The sequence below is a fragment of the Schistocerca gregaria genome, chromosome X, assembly GCF_023897955.1.
Source record: "Schistocerca gregaria isolate iqSchGreg1 chromosome X, iqSchGreg1.2, whole genome shotgun sequence".
In the NCBI taxonomy this organism is placed as follows: domain Eukaryota; kingdom Metazoa; phylum Arthropoda; class Insecta; order Orthoptera; family Acrididae; genus Schistocerca; species Schistocerca gregaria.
In genome coordinates, this window is record NC_064931.1 from 172,536,094 (window position 1) to 172,558,533 (window position 22,440).

At 44.6% G+C, this 22,440-nt stretch overlaps 1 pseudogene; it reads left to right on the top strand.

Annotated features, from left to right (window-relative positions):
* The first annotated feature begins 17,207 nt into the window (after nt 1-17,207).
* On the top strand, nt 17,208-17,325 carry LOC126299940 (5S ribosomal RNA; annotated as a pseudogene).
* The last annotated feature ends 5,115 nt before the right edge of the window (nt 17,326-22,440 follow it).

Here is a 22,440-nt window from a genome sequence, read left to right on the forward strand (position 1 = left end):
GAAAGAAACACTTTGAACGACTGAGCGACTAGAGGTAGGAAGTTCATATTCACATGACATGTACATTAATATGTTCTACAATAATGATTCGCATTTTAGTCACCTCGGTTCAGCATGTGTACTGTTGCGAAGTACGCACAGCATCCGTCAGGGGTCCTGATGACTGGTTCCATGCATGATGTTATCGACGCCGGTAAGGTGCGAATGGCGTCCTGTGGTTTAGCCATCCATGCAGCATTCACCTGGTTCCAAAGTTCATCGGTGGTGGTTGGCATTGGTGGTTCAAATGGTTCAAATGGCTCTGAGCACTATGCGACTTAACTTCTGAGGTCATCAGTCGCCTAGAACCTAACTAACCTAAGGACATCACACACATCTATGCCCGAGGCAGGATTCGAACCTGCGACCGTAGCGGTCGCTCGGCTCCAGACTGTAGCGCCAAGTACCGCACGGCCACTCCGGCCGGCGGCATTGGTGGTGATGATGATGATGATGATGTTTGGTTTGTGGGGCGTTCAACGGCACGGTTATCAGCTCCCGTACAAATTCTCAACCTTTGCTCAGTCCAAACTCTCCACTTTCATGAATGATGATGAAATGATGAGCACCACACAAACACCCAGTCATCTCGAGGTTGGCATTGGGTCACAGCAATGCACCTTTATTTCACCGTATATCACACACTTTTGATTTGCGACAAATCTGATTGTCTGGCGATCCAGGGCAAAATGCTGACATCCCGTGACAGCAAAAAGGCACGTGTTCGTGCAGAAACAAGTGGTCGTGCATCATCTTGCTCAAAAATCGCGTCTGGGGTGTGAGGTGTTGTGCTCTATGGGTATGGCTACGGATCGCAGGATGCCATTCACTTAGGTCACACTGGTCATAGTGCCCTGGATACGCATCAACTGTGATTTTTGGTTGTACCCAATAGTATCCTACACCATAATATTTTGAGTTGGCGCTGCATGTCTCCTGCGAATGCAGCCACTGTTATGCCGCTCCCCGTGTCTGTGGCGAACCAAAATGCTCCCATCATTTTCAAACAAACAGAACCCAGATTCGTCTGCAAACACTATCTTTTGTGTTAGCAGAAGAGCTATCACCGTATAACGAGTGGAGGCCGAAATGCACGCGTTTTAGCTCACGCAGCCTGGCGTGAGGAGGGAAGAACTATACTGACGTGAGGTCTGGAACATGACAAGGAATGAGAATTCAGCAAGCGGACGTAATTAGTTTGACACTTAACTTTAATCCATTAATGATGAACGTCGCTCTTGCCGTTACATGATTCACAATATTGTTTGTTCAGAATACATTCTTGAAGATAGTAATTATAGTAACTGAATATGGCGCCTTGCTAGGTCGTAGCAAATGACGTAGCTGAAGGCTATGTTAAACTGTCGTCTCTGCAAATAAGAGAGCATGTAGACAGTGAACCATCGCTAGCAAGGTCGGCTGTACAACTGGGGCGAGAGCTAGGGAGTCTCTCTAGACTAGACCTGCCGTGTGGCGGCGCTCGGTCGGCACTCACTGATAGTGGCGACACGCGGGTCTGACATATACTAACAGACCGCGGCCGATTTAAAGGCTACCACCTAGCAAGTGTGGTGTCTGGCGGTGACACCACACTATCTGATGCCATATCTGTCCCCAGTGATGTCGTTCCATACACCGTTGTCGTCTAGCACGTTTGCAGACATTTGTCAGAGGTCGGCGGAGAAGCCGACGACTCGCACGTAACGCGTGCCATAATAAATGGCGGACGACTGTCAGCCCTGATTGTGAACGATGTGTTACACTGTTGCGCCAGAGCCTAGGAGGACGCCGGTCTGTCCTGCTGTGCCACTCGGAGGAGGTCTCGATCTTCTCAGTGTCTGGTGTGGGTGATGCAACCTGACCTATCTCATTATGTTGTACGGTCTTCCGTGAAACATTCGGCACACACCCGTTGCGCTGTTGAAACATTTTGTTCCTCACGAGAAGCAATATCTAGGATGGATGCATCACATTCACGCCAATAATGCGCCATGTTTCAAACTCACTGATTTGACGGTACGGTTTGCGAATACGTCTGCGAGGGATCGTTCACGTCAGCTCAAGTCACACTGACCCACTACCTACTGTTTATAGCGACAATAAGAACCGCAGACAAATTTTACCAGTAGGTGGTGTTGCGCCGCGGTATCAATGTTCACCTTGAACCCGTGGGCCGACATGGTGCAAATGCTAATCGCTTCTTCAGAACATTCTAATGTACATGTCCTCTGAATATGAACGTCCTGTTTCTAGTCGTTCTGGGTGTTCTGTTTCTTCTGAACGTGAGTGTAGATGTAGATGTAGACGCGCACATATACACTCCTGGAAATGGAAAAAAGAACACATTGACAACGGTGTGTCAGACCCACCATACTTGCTCCGGACACTGCGAGAGGGCTGTACAAGCAATGATCACACGCACGGCACAGCAGACACACCAGGAACCGCGGTGTTGGCCGTCGAATGGCGCTAGCTGCGCAGCATTTGTGCACCGCCGCCGTCAGTGCCAGCCAGTTTGCCGTGGCATACGGAGCTCCTTCGCAGTCTTTAACACTGGTAGCATGCCGCGACAGCGTGGACGTGAACCGTATGTGCAGTTGACGGACTTTGAGCGAGGGCGTATAGTGGACATGCGGGAGGCCGGGTGGACGTACCGCCGAATTGCTCACCACGTGGGACGTGAGGTCTCCACAGTACATCGATGTTGTCGCCAGTGGTCGGCGGAAGGTGCACGTGCCCGTCGACCTGGGACCGGACCGCAGCGACACACGGATGGGCGCCAAGACAGTAGGATCCTACGCAGTGCCGTAGGGGACCGCACCGCCACTTCCCAGCAAATTAGGGACACTGTTGCTCCTGGGGTATCGGCGAGGACCATTCGCAACCCTCTCCATGAAGCTGGGCTACGGTCCCGCACACCGTTAGGCCGTCTTCCGCTCACGCCCCAACACCTTGCAGCCCGCCTCCAGTGGTGTCGCGACAGGCGTGAATGGAGGGACGAATGGAGACGTGTCGTCTTCAGCGATGAGAGTCGCTTCTGCCTTGGTGCCAATGATGGTCGTATGCGTGTTTGGCGCCGTGCAGGTGAGCGCCACAATCAGGACTGCATACGACCGAGGCACACAGGGCCAACACCCGGCATCATGGTGTGGGGAGCGATCTCCTACACTGGCCGTACACCTCTGGTGATCGTCGAGGGGACACTGAATAGTGCACGGTACATCCAAACCGTCATCGAACCCATCGTTCTACCATTTCTAGACCGGCAAGGGAACTTGCTGTTCCAACAGGACAATGTACGTCCGCATGTATCCCGTGCCACCCAACGTGCTCTAGAAGGTGTAAGTCAACTACCCTGGCCAGCAAGATCTCCGGATCTGTCCCCCATTGAGCATGTTTGGGACTGGATGAAGCGTCGTCTCACGCGGTCTGCATGTCCAGCACGAACGCTGGTCCAACTGAGGCGCCAGGCGGAATTGGCATGGCAAGCCGTTCCACAGGACTACATCCAGCATCTCTACGATCGTCTCCATGGGAGAATAGCAGCTTGCATTGCTGCGAAAGGTGGATATACACTGTACTAGTGCCGACATTGTGCGTGCTCTGTTGCCTGTGTCTATGTGCCTGTGGTTCTGTCAGTGTGATCATGTGATGTATCTGACCCCAGGAATGTGTCAATAAAGTTTCCCCTTCCTGGGACAATGAATTCACGGCGTTCTTAATTCAATTTCCAGGAGTGTATGTAGTAGTTTTGTCACTCAATCAGCCGGTAACTTCTTTACATTTTATTATAGCTTATTTCTAACGCCCGTAGTTTGTTGACATATAATCTTTCTTTCCCTTTCAGCTATACATTGTTCACTAGTGCCAAAATGCTGCCGGCCGGTGTGACCGAGCGGTTCTAGGCGCTTCATTATGGATCCGCATGACCACTACGGTCGCAGGTACGAATCCTGCCTCGGGTGTGGATGTGTGTGATGTCCTTACGTTAGTTAGGTTTCAGTAGTTCTAAGTTCTAGGGGACTGATGGCCTCAGCCCATAGTGCTCAGAGCCATTTGAACCACTTTTTTTTACCAAAATCCTTGGTATTCTGCCAATAGAAACGTAAATTTAATTTTGCCTTTTTCCTAATATAGGTACCTTGTTTTATTTATTTTTTGGTAAATGACATTTTCCTTATTTTACTTCATTTTTTGCATGTTCGTGTTTAACGTCCATTTATAACACAAAAATTAATTCTTTTAATGTGGGCTAGACCGAGCAATGCTTATTCCTTTAGAATAGACGCAACAATGTTGTATAAGAATGTGTTTGTACATGCTGAAAGTAATCGTGCGGTAGCGTTCTCGCTTCCCACGCCCGGGCTCCCGGGTTCGGTTCCCGGCGGGGTCAGGGATTTTCTCTGCCTCGTGATGACTGGGTGTTGTGTGCTGTCCTTAGGTTAGTTAGGTTTAAGTAGTTCTAAGTTCTAGAGCCATTTGAACCATGCTGAAAGTAAACTGAGTTCACCTGCTTATTCTCATTGTTACGTCACTTCAAATTAAAAATTGTTCAGATGTGTGTGAAATCTTACGGGACTTAACTGCTAAGGTCATCAGTCCCTAAGCTTACACACTACTTAACTTAAATTATCCTAAGGACAAACACAGACACCCATGCCCGAGGGAGGACTCGAACCTCTGCCGGGACCAGCCGCACAGTCCATGGCTACAGCTCCCGAGACCGCTCTGCTAATATCGCGCGGCTCACGTCACTTGCTGTTGTTAACATGCACCAGGTACGGTACTGAAACAAAAATATGGGTTCCTTATCGATGCTCTATCAAACATAGTGTCTATCTGTGAAATATTGATTTCGCTCGCTTTATTTTAGACCCGTTTTAGAAACTAAAGGAACATATTTAATTGCACGTTCCATCCCTATCAGCAAATTCTGAAAGGTTTTCTAGCTACAAACGCGTGTTGTCTGTCAACAGATTTTCGCTCATATTCGCGATCCTCATATGCTGCAACACCTCTAAGATGGTTATGAAATTGTTTCCTTCCATCTCCAAAGAGTGAGTTTTCTTTTTAAAAGAAATAGTCATTTTGAATTAATTATCCTGCACAGTGACTTCAGCTCACCTACTATAAAGTTTTTCATTACTCTAGTTCGATTTATACCTCAATTTGAGTATGTTTTATGTCATCTTTACGCCATTTTATCTATAGTTTCAAGTAACTTTAGTGACAATTTTCCGGGTATTTTAGGCCATAAAAATCCGGGCCTTGCGGCTACAGATCTTTTTTCATATTCGCAATGTAACTGAGTTCTCACTAGGGGCAGTTGCCTCCATCCTCTCCCTTGTGGGCGCCCCTGCCATGTAACGATCTCCACGCATTCGCCAAACGTAAACCCTTCCGTCGGACTGGCACGGGGTATAGCGTGATTCGTTACTCCAAATCGCTCGCTTCCAATCATCCACTGTCCAGCGGCGTCGCTCATTGCACAACCTGAGGGATTGTTTAGCACTGAACACACAGGGTTATTATAGTTAAACTTCAAAACGCTGTACAAATAACACCACTGGTCAGAATGGCGTCAAATTGCAACGGAGTACACTACTGGCCATTAAAACTGCTGCACCATGAAGAAATACAGATGATAAACAGGTATTCATTGGACAAATATATTGTAGTAGAACTGAAATGTGATTACATTTTCGCGCAATTTGGGTGCATGGATCCTGAGAAATCAGTGCCCAGACCAACCACCTCTGGCCGTAATAACGGCCTTGATACGCCTGGGTATTGAGTCAAACAGAGCGTGGATGGCGTGTACAGGTACAGCTGCCCATGCAGCTTCAACACGATACCACATTTAATCAAGAATAGTGACTGGCGTATTGTAACGAGCCAGTTGCTCGGCCACCATTGACCAGAGGTTTTCAATTGGTGACAGATCTGGAGAATGTGCTGGCCAGGACAGCAGTCGAACATTTTCTGTATCCAGAAAAGCCCGTACAGGACCTGCAGCATGCGGTAGTGCATTATCCTTCTGAAATGTAGGGTTTCGCAGGGATCGAATGAAGGGTAGAGCCAAGGGTCGTAAAACATCTGAAGTGTAACGTCCACTGTTCAAAGTGCCGTCAATGGGAATAAGAGGTGACTGAAACGTGTAACCAATGGCACCACATACCATCACGCTGGGTGATACACTAACCATCATGATGCTGTAAACAGAACCTGGATTCATGCGAAAAAAATGACGTTTTGCCACTCGTGCACCCAGGTTCGTCGTTGAGCACACCATCGCAGGCGCTCCTGTCAGTGATGCAGCGTCAAGTGTAACCGCAGCCGTGGTCTCCGAGCTTATAGTCCATGCTACTGCAAACGTCGTATAGCTGTTCGTGCAGACGGTTGTTGTCTTGCACATGTCCCCCTCTGTTGACTGAGGGATCGAGACGGGGCTGCACGATCCGTAACAGCCATGCGGTTAAGATGCCTGTTGCAATGTCGCGATACGATAAACCGCAATCGCGATAGGCAACAATCCGAGCTTTATCAAAGTCGGAAACGTGATGGTACGCATTTCCCCTCCTTGCAGGAGTCATCACAACAACGTTTCACCAGGCAACGCTGGTCAACTGCTGTTTGTGTATGAGAAATCGGTTGGAAACTTTCCTCATGTCAGCACATTGTAGGTGTCGCCACCGGCGCCAACCTTGCGTGAATGCTCTGAAAAGCTAATCATTTGCATATCACAGCATCTTCTTCCTGTCGGTTAAATTTAGTGTCTGTAGCACGTCATCTTCGTGGTGTAGCATTTTTAATGGCCAGTAGTGTATTATCGGAGAAGGGAGAAAACGTATAGAAGAAGAAGAAAATAGTGTGAAAATTGATAAATAGATGGCGCTGTATGTGTCAGAATACGTAAATGAAAACACCTGTCATGTGCACGACCCATTGAAGTTGGTATAAACACGCCGGGTACACGGCTTTTCCCCCGCCCCCATCTGCCGCCGTGTCACCTCTATAGTGCTGTTTGAAGTGAATGTTCAGTATTGTGCGTCCCCTGTCAGTGTTGCGAACAGCCACCATGCTGTCACTAGTTGTGTTTTTTTATCTCGTGCGGATAGAAACCAAACTGTCGCCGTGTTTTTTAATTGTGCTTGTCTACTTACCGTGTTTCATCATGCGCATCGGCAACGCCGTGTTTTTATATTTTAAATTCCACAACTTTCCGCAGTTTTACAGTCTTTTCTAACGTCAAAGGTTTAACACGTGTTTTCATGGTCTGTTTATATTCTCATTATGGCTCTGAGCACTATGGGACTCAACTGCTGTGGTCATTAGTCCCCTAGAACTTAGAACTACTTAAACCTAACTAAGCTAGGGACATCACACACATCCATGCCCGAGGCAGGATTCGAACCTGCGACCGTAGCAGTCGCACGGTTCCGGACTACGCGCCTAGAACCGCGAGACCTCTCATTATGTTTTACAGCTTTTCTGTGGGCTGTAGAGCGGCCTATTACGCTGCTGTCAGCCCGTCCCCACCCCTCCTCCCTGGGGCAAAGGGGGGGGGGGGGAATCGAAATGTAATAAGGGGGAGAAAAAACGGATTTTCGTCCTTTCGCGTCTGCGACGTCCGCAATGACCTCCTTAATGCAGGATCGCGCTCTGCTTGTAAAGCTGTATTACAAGGATGATGACTGTGCACACGTCGCAGAAGGATTTGTTGCGTTGGTCCGATGACTGCCGTTAGTCTGGAGAAAATGATTCGGAAATTCGAAAATACGGGTTCTTTTGATGTGCAACGTGGTAGGGGGAGGAAACGAATTGATTCGGCGTTAGTGGAAGCAGTGGCCACGAGAATTGGACATACCCGTGAGCACGGTACGTAAAATCCTACGAAACATCCTTCTTTGTATCCATTCAAAATTACCCATGGGCACGTGTTGCTTCCTGCTGACCTGCCAGCAAGAGAAACCCTTGCTTTGGGATTTCATACTCTCATGGAGGTGAACAATGATTGGCTGTGGAAGATTTTGTGGACAAACGAAGTTCACTTCCATGCGACAGGATATGTCAATACACAGAACTGTCGAATATTGGCAACGGAAAATCCACACGCAAATCAACCAGTACCAAAAAATGCCTCTAAGCCCTATGGGACTTTACATCAGAGGTCATCAGTGCCCTGCACTTACAACTAACCGACCTAAAAACATACAACTAGTAATGGCTATAATTAATAGCCTGGAAATGAAATAAATATTGGTGTAATGTTGTTCAGTACACCTTCCTTAGTCACAAATAGAAATATCCGCACTTTTAGCCGCTACACCTTGTGTACATTTGAGGTCCACTCTTATACCTGAATGGTCAGTGTAAATGGCTGTTTAGCTGAGCATTCCTCGTACTACCAGGGATTTTTCTTTGACGGGAGAACTGATACCCAGAGCACTCAGCGCCATGATGCCTATTTAGGAACTACTTGCCCGAGCAGTAGCTGCACCTAGTTCTAGAAAACCGGCAAAACGTCCAGGAGCGCGATGCGCTGCCCACATGCCCCTCAACACCACATCCACACTATGACACGTGGCGGAGGACAACACGGGAGGCGCTCAACATCTGTTGGACCTTGAAGGCCTGGACGAGGAGCTCATTTAAAACACATTTTAATCTGCTTATCACATTCAAGCACTGGTCTCCAGCTACCATTCCTAGCTCCCACACTTCCTACATTAAAAAATTGTTCCTTGACACATCATTCATGCTCTTGGTTTTAGTCATGTTGGGCTATAGCACCATAAAGGTCGTTTCATTCAGATTTGATTGAGTATCTCTCCATTAGTTATCCGATCTACTCATCCAATCTTCCGTAGTCTACTGTCAAAAGCTACTCTTCCACTCTTGTCTGTTCTGTTTACTGTCCACGTTTCACATCCACGTATAGTTATAGTTTCGACAAAAACTTCCAATAAAGATTTTTCTGATATTTAAATTTGTAATAGATTGTAACATATTTATGTTATTAACAAAATATTTTCTTAATATTGTTAGTGTGTATTTTATGTCGTCTTTACCTTTGCTCTCGTCTTTTATTTTACTGTCCAAATAGCAAAACCCCTTTACTAAATTCATCGTCTCTTTTCTTAACGAAATCTCCCGAGTGTTCAAATGGTTCAAATGGCTCTGAGCACTATGGGACTTAACTTCTGAGGTCACCAGTCCCCTAGAACTTAGAACTACTTAAACCTAACTAACCTAACGACATCACACATTTCCATGCCCGAGGCAGGATTCGAACCTGCGACAGTAGTAGCAGCGCAGTTCCGGACTGAACTGCCTAGAACCGCTCGGCCACAGCGGCTGGCCAACCTGTACCACTTCATCCTGAAAAGGTCACTGCGTGGTGCGGATTTAAGGCAACATTTATCATAGGGCCATATTTTTTCGAAGAGACAGGTGCTTCCGGTGCTGTTACCTGTACCGTCACTTGTAACCGCTATGAGTGTCTTTTGCGCAACCACGTCATTCCAGCTCCCCAACAGCAGGGGTGTGTGGATGGGATCATTTTTATAAAAGATGTCGCAGCACCGCACAGTGCAAATCCTGATAAGCAGCTGCTGAAGCGCAATTTCGGAAATGCTAGAATTATCAGCCGCCATTTTGCTACAGCCTGACCGTCCCGATCACCTGATCGGAATCCGTGTGACTTCTGGCTGTGAGACTATCTGAAAGATGTGCTCAGTGTTCCGACTGCAGACTTAGCTGCATTTAAGGCGCGCATTGCGCAACACTTTCTGAACGTGACCCCGGAAACACTTCGATCAGTTGTGGAACATACTGTTTCCCGATTTCAACTTGTTGCAGAAAAAAGCGCACAGCATATTGAACATTATTTGCACCAGTCACACGGAAATTAATAATCCGATTTGATTTTGACTGATTCATATTTCGCGGTTTTTGGTCTGAGGGCAATTTAAAACCGACTTGTTCCATATGATGTGATATGACCTTGCCGTGGTGGATGGGCTTACGTAATTAATACTATATCACCTGCACACTCACACACTCTGAGTAGTACAGTTTTTTTAACCTAAAATGTACACGATAGGCATTGTTGTATGATTCATTTGTCATTTGTAGCTGTTCACAATTAAATTATGATGCTTACAGAGCCATCCATTGGAGCATTTTTTAACTATTTATTTTGCTTCTGCCATACGTTTTCCCCCTTCTCCGATAATATTCCTTTGCAATTTTACGTCATTCTGATCAGAGGTGTTCTTTCTACAGCGGTTTGAAAGTTTACCTTTAATTATAGTCACCTTGTAGATGCGTGTGGCTTATAAGGATACTCGATCATCGAACCCCATTCTTCTTGCCTCCCTCATGAAAGGCACTATGCCAGCTGGGGTGCTGATAGCAGTTTGGAACTCAAGAGTGTTTTGTTTTGCTCTGATATCAAGCAAATTTTTCCGCCCACCCTCTGCAGTGTTCGACCGTCCCCCTTTATCAGTACATGAGATCTGCCTGGTCTTGATTTAACTGTGGTTGTTCGTTCGTATTTTCATTTCTCAATCACGTCACCGATAGTCGACTTGGGGAGCTGTAGAAGCATTCAACTGTCCCTGACAGATTTATTACAAAGGTTACATTCAAAGATCAATCCATGTTAGAAGCCACTGAGCTTCCCTGAACGACCAATTCTGCTGTCATTGTCTGTCTGCTGACAAAGGTATACTCACCGCGTCCTTTCATTTTGGTGAAAGTTATTCTTGTGCTACCCAGTGCTCAGTTCCGCATTATGCAGGGGTGTTCAGACGCTTTTGATCAGACTGCCTAAGTACACGACTAGCCATTAAAATTGCTACACCAAGAAGAAATGCAGATGATAAACGGGTATTCATTCGACAAGTATATTATACTAGAACTGACATATGATTACATTTTCGTTCAGTTTGGGTGCATAGATCCTGAAAAATCAGTACCCACAACAACCACCTCTGGAATTGATACAACTGGGCATTGAGTCAAACAGAGCTTGGATGGCGTGTACAGGTACAGCTGCCCATGCAGCTTCAACACGATACCACATTTAATCAAGAGTAGTGACTGGCGTATTGTGACGAGCCAGTTGCTCAGCCACAATTGACTAGAGGTTTTCAATTGGTGACAGATCTGGAGAATGTGCTCGCCAGGGCAGCAGTCGAACATTTTCTGTATCCAGAAATGCCCGTGCATTACCTGCAACATGCTGGCGTGCATTATCCTGCTGAAATGTAGGGTTTCGCAGGGATCGAATGAAGGGTAGAGCCACGGGTCGTACACATCTGAAATGTAACGTTGACTGTTAAAAGTGCCGTCAATGCGAACAAGAGTTGACCGAGACGTGTAACCAATGGCACCCCATATCATCACGCCAGATGATACGTCAGTATTGTGAGTACGAATACACGCTTCCAATATGCATTCACCACGATGTCGCCAAACATGGGTGCGACCATCATGATGCTGTAAACAGCACCATCGCAGGCGCTCCTGCCTGTGATGCAGCGTTAAGGGTAACCGCAGCTATGGTCTCCGAGCTGATAGTCCATGCTACTGCAAACGTCGTCGAACTGTTCGTGCAGACGGTTGTTGTCTTGCAAACGTCCCCATCTGTTGACTCAGGGATCGAGACGTGGCTGCACGATCCGTTACAGCCATGCGAATAAGATGCCTGTCATTTCGACTGCTAGTGATACAAGGCCGTTGGAATCCAGCACGGCGTTTCGTATTACCCTCCTGAACCCGCCGATGCCATATTCTGCTAACAGCCTTTAGATCTCGACCAACACGAGCCGCAATGTCGCGACACAATAAACCGCAATCGCGATAGACTACAATCCGAGCTTTATCAAAGTTGGAAACTTGATGGTACGCATTTCTCCTCCTTACACGAGGCATCACAACAACGTTTCACCAGACAACGCCGGTCAACTGCTGTTTGTGTATGGGAAACCACCGGCCGGGGTGGCCGAGCGGTTCTAGGCGATACAATCTGGAACCGAGCGACCGCAAAGGTCGCAGGTTCGAATCCTGCCTCGGGCATGTATGTGTGTGATATCCTTAGGTTAGTTAGGTTTGAGTAGTTCTAAGCTCTGGGGGACTGATGACTTCAGATGTTAAGTCCCATAGTGCTCAGAGCCATTTGAACCACTTATTTTTGTATGAGAATTCGGTTGGAAGCTTTCCTCGTGTCAGCACGTTGTAGGTGTCGCCATCGGCGCCAACCTTGTGTGAACAGTGTGAAAAGCTAGTCATTTGCATATCACAGCATCTTCTTCCTGTCGGTTAAATTTCGTTTCTATAATGAAGATTTTACATTTTAATTTGATTTTAGATCGAAAAACAGTTCGTTAAGAATGTGTTGATTTGTACTTACGGTGATTTTCGCTTGATATCTCCTTACATCGGGAAATGCCGTCTGCCAGCATATCATTGTCTTTCTGCGTTAGAAACTGATAATTTTGGTTTAATTTTTAGTTGTTCTGCATCACAGTGCATTTCTTTCATTTTTCACAACACACTTTTATGCACACCACTGAATTCGGTTTGTTTTTGTACCTCTAGGTATGTGTTGTCCTTTGTTGTTTGTAGTGTTGCCAACATAATCTTTCCACTACTTTTCTTTGACCTACAACTATTTTTTATGACATTATTGTATGTGTGTAATTTTATTTGATTAAAACGAAAATTTTTTTTGAAAAACTTTCTTGCTTTGGTAGATGATCTTTATAGATTTTTTATGAGCTGAATCCAGATCTAGCCTTTGTTTTTTCCTATCACCCATAGTTTTAGAGCAATATGCTTTTCATTATACAGTGTAAAATTCTATGCTATACGGTAAACGGGGAAATAAATGAAACGCTTTGATACAACATAAGCGTGGTTTGTATTTACAGTAAGCTACTTAAAACAATAATATGTGTTAATAGAGGTTTGACTAGTCAGCTGGAATTGGTTTATATTTTCTTTCTCTTTTTTTAAAGCTTCTTCTGTAGCTTTTTCTACGAGGAGTCGCTTGCTGAACCTCTCGGCGAAGTAACCAACAGTAGTTCCCCATCATGTTGTAGCGTTTTTCCATCACTTTAATGTCCTATGTCCTGGTGAAAACGCTCTCCTTGCTCCTCACTAACATGTCCCATATTGTCCGGGAAGTAATCAAGGTAACTGTTCAAAAACTGAACATTCAGCCTCATTAAGCATCCTAATTTTCTAAACTTCTTTAACACTGTAGCTATAATAGAAACAGATTCTTGGTCTTTTTCATGTCCTAAGAACTTTGCAACGACTTACATGAATGATACACATGCTTCTTTCTCATTTACGGTAATTGTGGATTCAATCATCAATTTTATAATGTCAGGTCCGACAAAGACGCCTTCTTTTAGTTTAGCTTCTGAAAGGTGTGGAAACTTTTGGCAGAGATAATTAAAACAGGTTCATCTTTAGGCAAAACCTTTAAAAACTGTTTCATTAGGTCTAACTTTATAGGTACAAGTGGCAGTAGTACTTTTTGGATCTACAAGGTTTTTGCGTAGAATGTTCTTCTCACCAGGTTTTGAAGACGCCCTCACAGGCCAGTTCTTTCTGCACCAGTGTTGATCCCTAGCCCTACTGTCCTGTTCACACAAGAAACATGGAAATTTGGTAAAGCCACATTGCTGACCAAGGAGCATGCATGTTACTTTTAGATCGCCACATGTCATCCAACTGTGAGCAGAATAGCCTATTTTATTTAGCACTATTTCTAGGTTTTAAAAGCTTTTTCATATGTACAGAATGTCCAGCAGGTATAGATGCATACATGTTACAATTGTGTTATAAAACGGCCTTTAAACTAGTTTTGGATGAATCAATAAGAGTCTCCAATCTTCCTTTTTGTATTCAGTACCAAACTCATTCATCAGACCAGGAATGTCTGAGCAGTACACTAAATCACGTCCTTGTTGAGAAAAAGCTTGAAAAATAGCTGCTTTCTCTTTCTATACGTGTATATACTGGTCCCACTGCCCATAAGTTTTTTTTCTTTTAATCTAGAGCCAAGCAGTTCAGCTTTTTCTTTCGTTAAGCCCAGATCCCTGACGAAATCGTTAAGCTCCGTCTGAGTAAACAATTTGGGCTCTAGACTTTCTGTATTACAATGGAATTCATCATCATCTGGTTCATCTAAATCACACTGTACATCAGAAAATACTTCTGTTGGAATAGAATTTAAATCATCTGGTGGTTCAGGAACCGGCAAATCTACACCATGCCCAACTGGTCGGATGGCGGACCGAAGGTTAGCGTAGCTTATTACCTTCTTGTTTTTCGAATTATGACCAGTAATATTAACACTGCAAAAGTAGCAATCACCGGAATGTTTTCTAGTCTCCCTCCATATCATATGAACAACAAATCTAAAGGCTTTTTTCTCAGTTTTGGACCATTTTCTGAGATTTTCAAGACACACATAACATACTTTATGCGGCGCCCAATATTTATCTTGATCAACAAGTTTAGATCCAAAGTCTGACAGATAAACCATTTTCATAAAGTCTGTAATGTTTCTTTGGTATTTTAATCACAAATTCACCACAAATATAACAAAAACTGTCGACAGAGCTTTTACAACCACGATTAGACATTGTACTGAGCACATGTACAGGGTGGTGGTGGGGAGACGGGGTTGTTGGAGAGTGTGAGGGCGTGAAAGATGGAAAAAACTCTTTTGTTTTTCATGTAATTTCATCAATTATGTTACATAGAGTCATGTTTCCAATATTTAATTAGTAGCTGAGCAACTATTTTTTTATGTTAACGCTTTTCGTATGTGGCAATTTTCTTATTTTCTTGGAAAGGGAGGTGGTGTCTGTCTTTGCCGATTTTCATGATATTCATATCTTTTTCAGTATTGCTCGGTCTATGGTATTCTGGTTTTAGATGATCTGCAAATGTTGAATGGTTTGAACCGTATTTAAATGCTCTGATGTGTTCTTTATATCATGTGCTGAATGTCCTGCCAGTCATTCCAATGTATATGTTATGTATATGTTTACACAATCTCTGCAACTGAGCTGATAGATACCAGATTGTTGGTATCTGTCTGGTTTTGATTTCAGTTTTGGTATGTGCTATTGTACTGAGTTATTTGGTTTATAAGCAATGTTTATGCCTTATTTTTTGAATGTGTTACATATTTTATGTGTGAATTTGTTGTGGTAGGTCATTGTATGCCATTTCTTTGTTGTACTGCAAGTTGCGTGAGTTTGTGTGGTTTCGTTAATTGTTTTCGTTATTTGTCTCTTTTTTTGTTTAGTTTGTCTATCATTGTTTCTTTGTTTCCAACCTGTCCAACCCGTCCAACCTGTTTAACATGTATGTGAATGCTGATTGTTTGTGGTTCTCCAGGTGGTCTGAGGTTACATTTAAGATAGTGTCACTTATTGTGGGTCTTCTGAGGATGTCAAATGTGTGTTTATTATTGTCTTTCCTTATGGTTATGTCTAGAAAGTTGAGTGATTTATCTTGTTGTTCTTCTGTTGTGAACTTTCTGTTTCTGTGTACACTATTTATGTGTTTGTGTTTGTGTACTTGCTGTATTCTGGTTTTATTTTCATCTACCATGGATATTAAATCATCCATGTATCTGTACCAGTAGATGACATTGTAGCTTTTCTTTGTTATTATGTCTTCAAAAATTATTTTTTTCTATATGATTCATGAAAATGTTGCCAAATGTTCCTGAAATAGGTGAACCCATTGTTAAACATTCTTCTTGTATGTAATATTCTTGAATGAATTCAAAATATTTTTGTTGTGTTATTTTAACTGTAATAATTTTACTCTTTCATCTGTGTGTTCCTGAGGTAGCTGGTTGTGTGTTTTCACGTTTTCTTCAATAATTTTTGTGGTTTCATTAACAGGGATGCAACTGTACATACTTTCTACTTCAAAGGAGAGTAGTGTTGCTGTACAAAGGATTTTGGTGCCTATTATGTATCTGCTAGCAAAACTAATGGAGTCACAGCTCACTCAGAATTATAAACTAGAAAATGGTAGAACAATTAGAAATACCTCTTATCTGGTAGAACAAACTGGCAATACAAAAATTTCAGTCACAAAATTTCGTCCTATGCATATTTCGGGCTGTAAATGGACGTTAAGGATAGGCAGTCTGGCAACACTCTAATCTAATGTACGGTAACTACCTCTATGAAAAAATTTCAGTAATATTGTGCAGCTGCAGTGCATAGCGTTTTAGATCAGGATGTTGAGGGATCGATTCTGGATCGAAACTTATTCGTTTTTATTTGCTAAAAGTAGTCTGCGTGGTACGGTATCTGGTGTCTTGTCGTTTACAGTGGGTCTTCTACAAAATATTTGCAGTTATGTACTACGAACACGGAAATGGAAGTACAATCATTTCCACTGGTCAGCTTTTAAAAAAGCCTTTTGCACGTCGTGGACGAGAATTGTTTCGCGCCACAGTATCTACTACATTCGAAACCTGTTTTCTGTGTACATTCTTCAATTGGGCCTATCGAAGTTACTTGCAAAGCACGATTGTAGCCATACTGGTTACCTAAGGCCCTAACGCAATGTAATGGACATGAACGTGGCAAGAATAATGGTTCGTAGTAATCGAAGGGACCATTGGGGAAGAGCACTCAAAAAACAAGCTTGAGCTTTAGTAGACGCAGTGGTGCGAAACAATTCACGTCCATGACGTGCAAAAGGTTTCTTTAGAAGCTGATCAATAAAAACGATCGGATTGCCAATTCTGTGTTCGCAGTTCGTAAATGCATGACATTTTGTACAAGACCCACTGTAATTGCTACGTAACGGTTAAGACGCCAGAAAACGTGCCTTTATAAGCCTCCACCCACAATCGTACCCTCGACCTCCTGCATCCAAACCTAAAACGCTATCCACTGCATCAACTGCGCGGCGCTACTGGAATATCCTGACAGAGGTAGTTACCATACAATAGGTCAAACTGTTGTCAGACTGCCAGTTTGTAACGTCCATTTACTGCCCGAAATATGCACGGGACGAAATTTTGTCAGACACTTTTGTATTGCTAATATGTGAGGAATCGCGCTGCGAAGTCGGAGCACGCGAATTTTCTTCACCCTGTATATCCAGTGGACAACGGTCTTGCCGCAGTGGGTGCACCGGTTCCCGTGAGATCACCAAAGTTAAGCGCTGTCGGGCGTGGTCGGCACTTGGAAGGGTGACCATCCAGGCGGCCATGCGCTGTTGCCATTTTTCGGGGCGCACTCAGCCTCGTGATGCCAATTGAGGAGCTACTCGGCAGAATAATAGCGGCTTCGGTCAAGAACGACCGGGAGAGCGGTGTGCTGACCCCACGCCCGTCCTATCCTCATCCTCCATTGAGGATGACACGGCGGTCGGATGGTCCCGGAAGGCCGTTCGCGGCCTGATGACGAAGTGCTGTATATCAAGTGGGAAGCCCCACCCTTCTTATCAATGATACCATTATCACATGGTAAGCGATGAACTGTCCACTGCCCCCTCCCCATCTCCAGGCAGTTTTGGGACAGTATTGAAACGAAGCACCCAGTCACAGCATAATATTTTAGAGGGAATTTAAATGAAATTCTAATTTAACCCCAGAGACGCCATCTTGGTTGTGGCCAAAAGCATGTGAATGATATGAATTCTTTTGCATAATGTTCAAAGTATAGTTACTCTCACGTTTCTATGTCAGTCGCAGATGCTGATTAAGCGGCCGCTGATACAGCATACGACAGTCGCAGCACCCACTCATCAGGCTGGCACATGTGCCTCGTGCTAGTCCGTCCACGGTGTAGAAGAAACAATCAGTGCCGACCTATCCCAGCCTACTCATCGTACATTTAGCTTAGATCTAGCAATAGTAGGGGTGAATAGGGGAATCTGCCGCAGAGGGTAAAGTAACGCATGGCAGTATGTCTGTAACTATGAATGGTAGTCTTATGTGCTCGGTGCTGTCACCTGGTCCTCAGTTAAATAAGCAAAAAAAACGCCGTAACCGTTACTTGCCAGTAGGAACAACAAGCAGCAGGGTGTTTTTGTCTTTGTTTCTTCTAATATTTGATCTGTAGTTTCTAAGACATAAGCCATTTCCTGGTATGTAATATACAAGTATTTATTGTTACACCTACCTCTGCACGCTAACACTTACTATTATACACTCCTGGAAATGGAAAAAAGAACACATTGACACCGGTGTGTCAGACCCACCATACTTGCTCCGGACACTGCGAGAGGGCTGTACAAGCAATGATCACACGCACGGCACAGCGGACACACCAGGAACCGCGGTGTTGGCCGTCGAATGGCGCTAGCTACGCAGCATTTGTGCACCGCCGCCGTCAGTGTCAGCCAGTTTGCCGTGGCATACGGAGATCCATCGCAGTCTGTAACACTGGTAGCATGCTGCGACAGCGTGAACGTGAACCGTATGTGCAGTTGACGGACTTTGAGCGAGGGCGTATAGTGGGCATGCGGGAGACCGGGTGGACGTAACGCCGAATTGCTCAACACGTGGGGCGTGAGGTCTCCACAGTACATCAGTGTTGTCGCCAGTGGTCGGCTGAAGATGCACGTGCCCGTCGACCTGGGATCGGACCGCAGCGACGCACGGATGCACGCCAAGACCGTAGGATCCTACGCAGTGCCGTAGGGGACCGCACCGCCACTTCCCAGCAAATTAGGGACACTGTTGCTCCTGGGGTATCGGCGAGGACCATTCGCAACCGTCTTCATGAAGCTGGGCTACGGTCCCGCACACCGTTAGGCCGTCTTCCGCTCACGCCCCAACATCGTGCAGCCCGCCTCCAGTGGTGTCGCGACAGGCGTGAATGGAGGGACGAATGGAGACGTGTCGTCTTCAGCGATGAGAGTCGCTTCTGCCTTGGTGCCAATGATGGTCGTATGCGTGTTTGGCGCCGTGCAGGTGAGCGCCACAATCAGGACTGCATACGACCGAGGCACACAGGGCCAACACCCGGCATCACGGTGTGGGGAGCGATCTCCTACACTGGTCGTACACCTCTGGTGATCGTCGAGGGGACACTGAATAGTGCACGGTACATCCAAACCGTCATCGAACCCATCGTTCTACCATTCCTAGACCGGCAAGGGAACTTGCTGTTCCAACAGGACAACGCACGTCCGCATGTATCCCGTGCCACCCAACGTGCTCTAGAAGGTGTAAGTCAACTACCCTGGCCAGCAAGATCTCCGGATCTGTCCCCCATTGAGCATGTTTGGGACTGGATGAAGCGTCGTGTCACGCGGTCTGCACGTCCAGCACGAACGCTGGTCCAACTGAGGCGCCAGGTGGAAATGGCATGGCAAGCCGTTCCACAGGACTACATCCAGCATCTCTACGATCGTCTCCATGGGAGAATAGCAGCCTGCATTGCTGCGAAAGGTGTATATACACTGTACTAGTGCCGACATTGTGCATGCTCTGTTGCCTGTGTCTATGTGCCTGTGGTTCTGTCAGTGTGATCATGTGATGTATCTGACCCCAGGAATGTGTCAATAAAGTTTCCCCTTCCTGGGACAATGAATTCACGGTGTTCTTATTTCAATTTCCAGGAGTGTATAAGTATTATTTGTCTTAAGGAAAGCGCGACTGTGTAACTATAATTTTACATAAGCCATGCTTGTTGGGGTAATTTAACGCGCAGAGGCTGAGTGCGTCATTTTACCCCGTTTCAGTTTCACACTAATGAAAGTACGTAGCTAAATGAGATACGTTAATGTATATTTAATGAAAGTCAAAATAACGTAGTGCATCAGTTTTGTATGAATGGGTTCCTCCGTTAACGTACTGAGGACGTACACCCGTAAAACAGATATAGCTTCTTGGACGGCGGGTGAATTAAGAAATGACGTCAGTGGTGCTGATAATAGGACTTCTATAAGACAAAGCGCAGTCCATCACAACATACCAGAGACAAAGATCTGTGCGTAGTATGCGGTGAATTTGGAAAGGTACCGGCTTATTTCTTGTGCTTTTAGGAGTCATTCTGAATGCAGTGTGTGGGACAGTCTCTTCAAAACTATAACTGTGACTCCCGTCTGAAAAAACCTTAGATTTACAGGTCTGCAAGACAACACTTACTGAATATTTTTGCCGGACGATGCGTGCAGTGCCTGGCGTCGTTGACGGGGCCCTCCTGTGCGGCCCTCTTGCCCGCAGCGATGGACATCAGTCGACTGAGCGGACCGCGGCACAACACCGCGAAATGGCGGGAAATACGGAAGCAGACCGTAGAGGAAAACAAGTTCACACCATTACCATAGATATATAAATCGCCCTATGTTTTTTAGATCGTATAAAAATGATAATTTTACTGTTTTTTAATGCTGACAAGTACAGATTTTAACCTTGACATCTGCATATTTTAATTAAGTATTTTTAATTTAAAAAAAGATCTACTGAATACAGTATGTGCAAATGGAATGTAACAAATATACCAGACGCCACCTGTCGGCAATAGTGTTATAATTAATATAAATGATGTGCACTCTGCCAACCAATTTTATGTGACGTAGCATGTGAAAACTGCTGGATTTGGACGGGTTACTCCTGTAACTGAAATATCAGGTACGCTCTGGTACTTTTTGATGTTGATTAGATAGGATGAAAAAGATTTGCTTCCGTGAAATAGTAAATTAGTATCATTATTTTTACAGATCTGAAGATGGTTCTGAATGAACCGAAACCGGTCATATGAAAAAATAAATAAATTTGCAATGAAGACGGTTTTTAAGTAACATTATAAAATCACTGATTGCTGTTATCCCATAAGACATTATGTCTGTTTTTGCACTTACTGAATACGTTTATACTCTAGTTTTCGTCTTCATTTTTGACACTTTTTTATAAGGAAACTATTATTATTATTTTGTATCTATTCTATAGTTAAATAGGCTGATTCTATTTCTAAACTATGTCGCCGGGTGTTATGTTTAATAAACATAATACTCAATACTTATATTTTGTATAGCAAGATGTGTGGCATTGAATATCTTATCCCATTCCTTGCGCCAGTTTACCACACTAACTGCGTCATTTACCCTCTATGTCGGCTAAAATGACGCAGTGTGACGATGTCACATTATCAGCTTTTTTTCTAAAACGTGTTAGCTGTATATTGATGGTTTTAAGAATTTTAAAGTAAACATGTGCGTCTAATGCCACACGAAAATTGGAGCCTCAAGATATTATAGAATAAAGCTTATAGTCAAAATTCCTGGGTGCGCCAAATTACCCCACGTTCCCCAAGCGCTTCAGAGTGCTCCCTTAATATTAAACAGGGACAAATAACATTAAGCAGCATCTGAAAACTTTAAATGAGTACATGTACCTCGCAAAAATTATGTTCATGGAATATTTAAACTATTATTCCTAAATAAAAGTGCAACTAGTCTTTTTTAGACAAAAATCCATCCAAGTGCATGGATCAGTATGTAGTGGCACCTCTGTAGAGGGTGGTGAATGTGTGCAGATGCCATAGGTGGTGTGGAACCAGTGGAAACGGTGTGGACACTTTAACAGTATAACTTTATTGTATCTTCAATTCTACATGAGGCAAGCACACCTTTCCTCGTGAGCTGCGGACGGTGCAGCTGACGTCGGCTGCTGAGACTGCGCCTGGCGGTGCTGCGTCAGGATCCTGGCCCAGCAGGGAAGGCAAGGCCACGGCCAATAGTCACAACGGAGCTTTCTGGCGTATGCCAGGTGGCAGCCCCACTGCTTTTCGCTCCGCGGTGGCGGAGGCGGCTGTGCGCACGGTGCCTATTCTGTACCTTTCCGCCATTGTGCCGATCGTTTCGGTACTCAATAGCGCCGAACGGTCTAGTACTCGAATTAGAGTCCCTGCGTTATTCAGTATACATGGATACAGATACCTTCGACTCCGAAGGTTTTAGGATATACAAAGGGAAAGTGGGACCAAGAGTAATGAAAAATGTACCACATCTTAGGACAGCCTTTATAATCAACAAACAAATCTTGAACTCAATAGTTGGCTTTGATTCACAATCAGAAAGAATCTCAAGTCTTACATTCACAAGCACAAACAAAATCTATACAATTATCAATGCACATGCCCCTATAAACGAGGATAACAGGAAAAACAAAGAAAAAGTGGAGGCCTTTTGGAATAATCTAAATGACATTATTCAGAAAATTCCAGATAAAAACATCATCATTCTTCTTGGAGATTTTAATGCACAGATTGGTAAAGAAAAAAGATATAAGAAAATAGTTGGCAACTATCCTGCACACAAGAGAACAAACAGAAATGGTGTGAGACTAATAGAACTTTGCCAAGCACACAATTTTATTCCTAAATC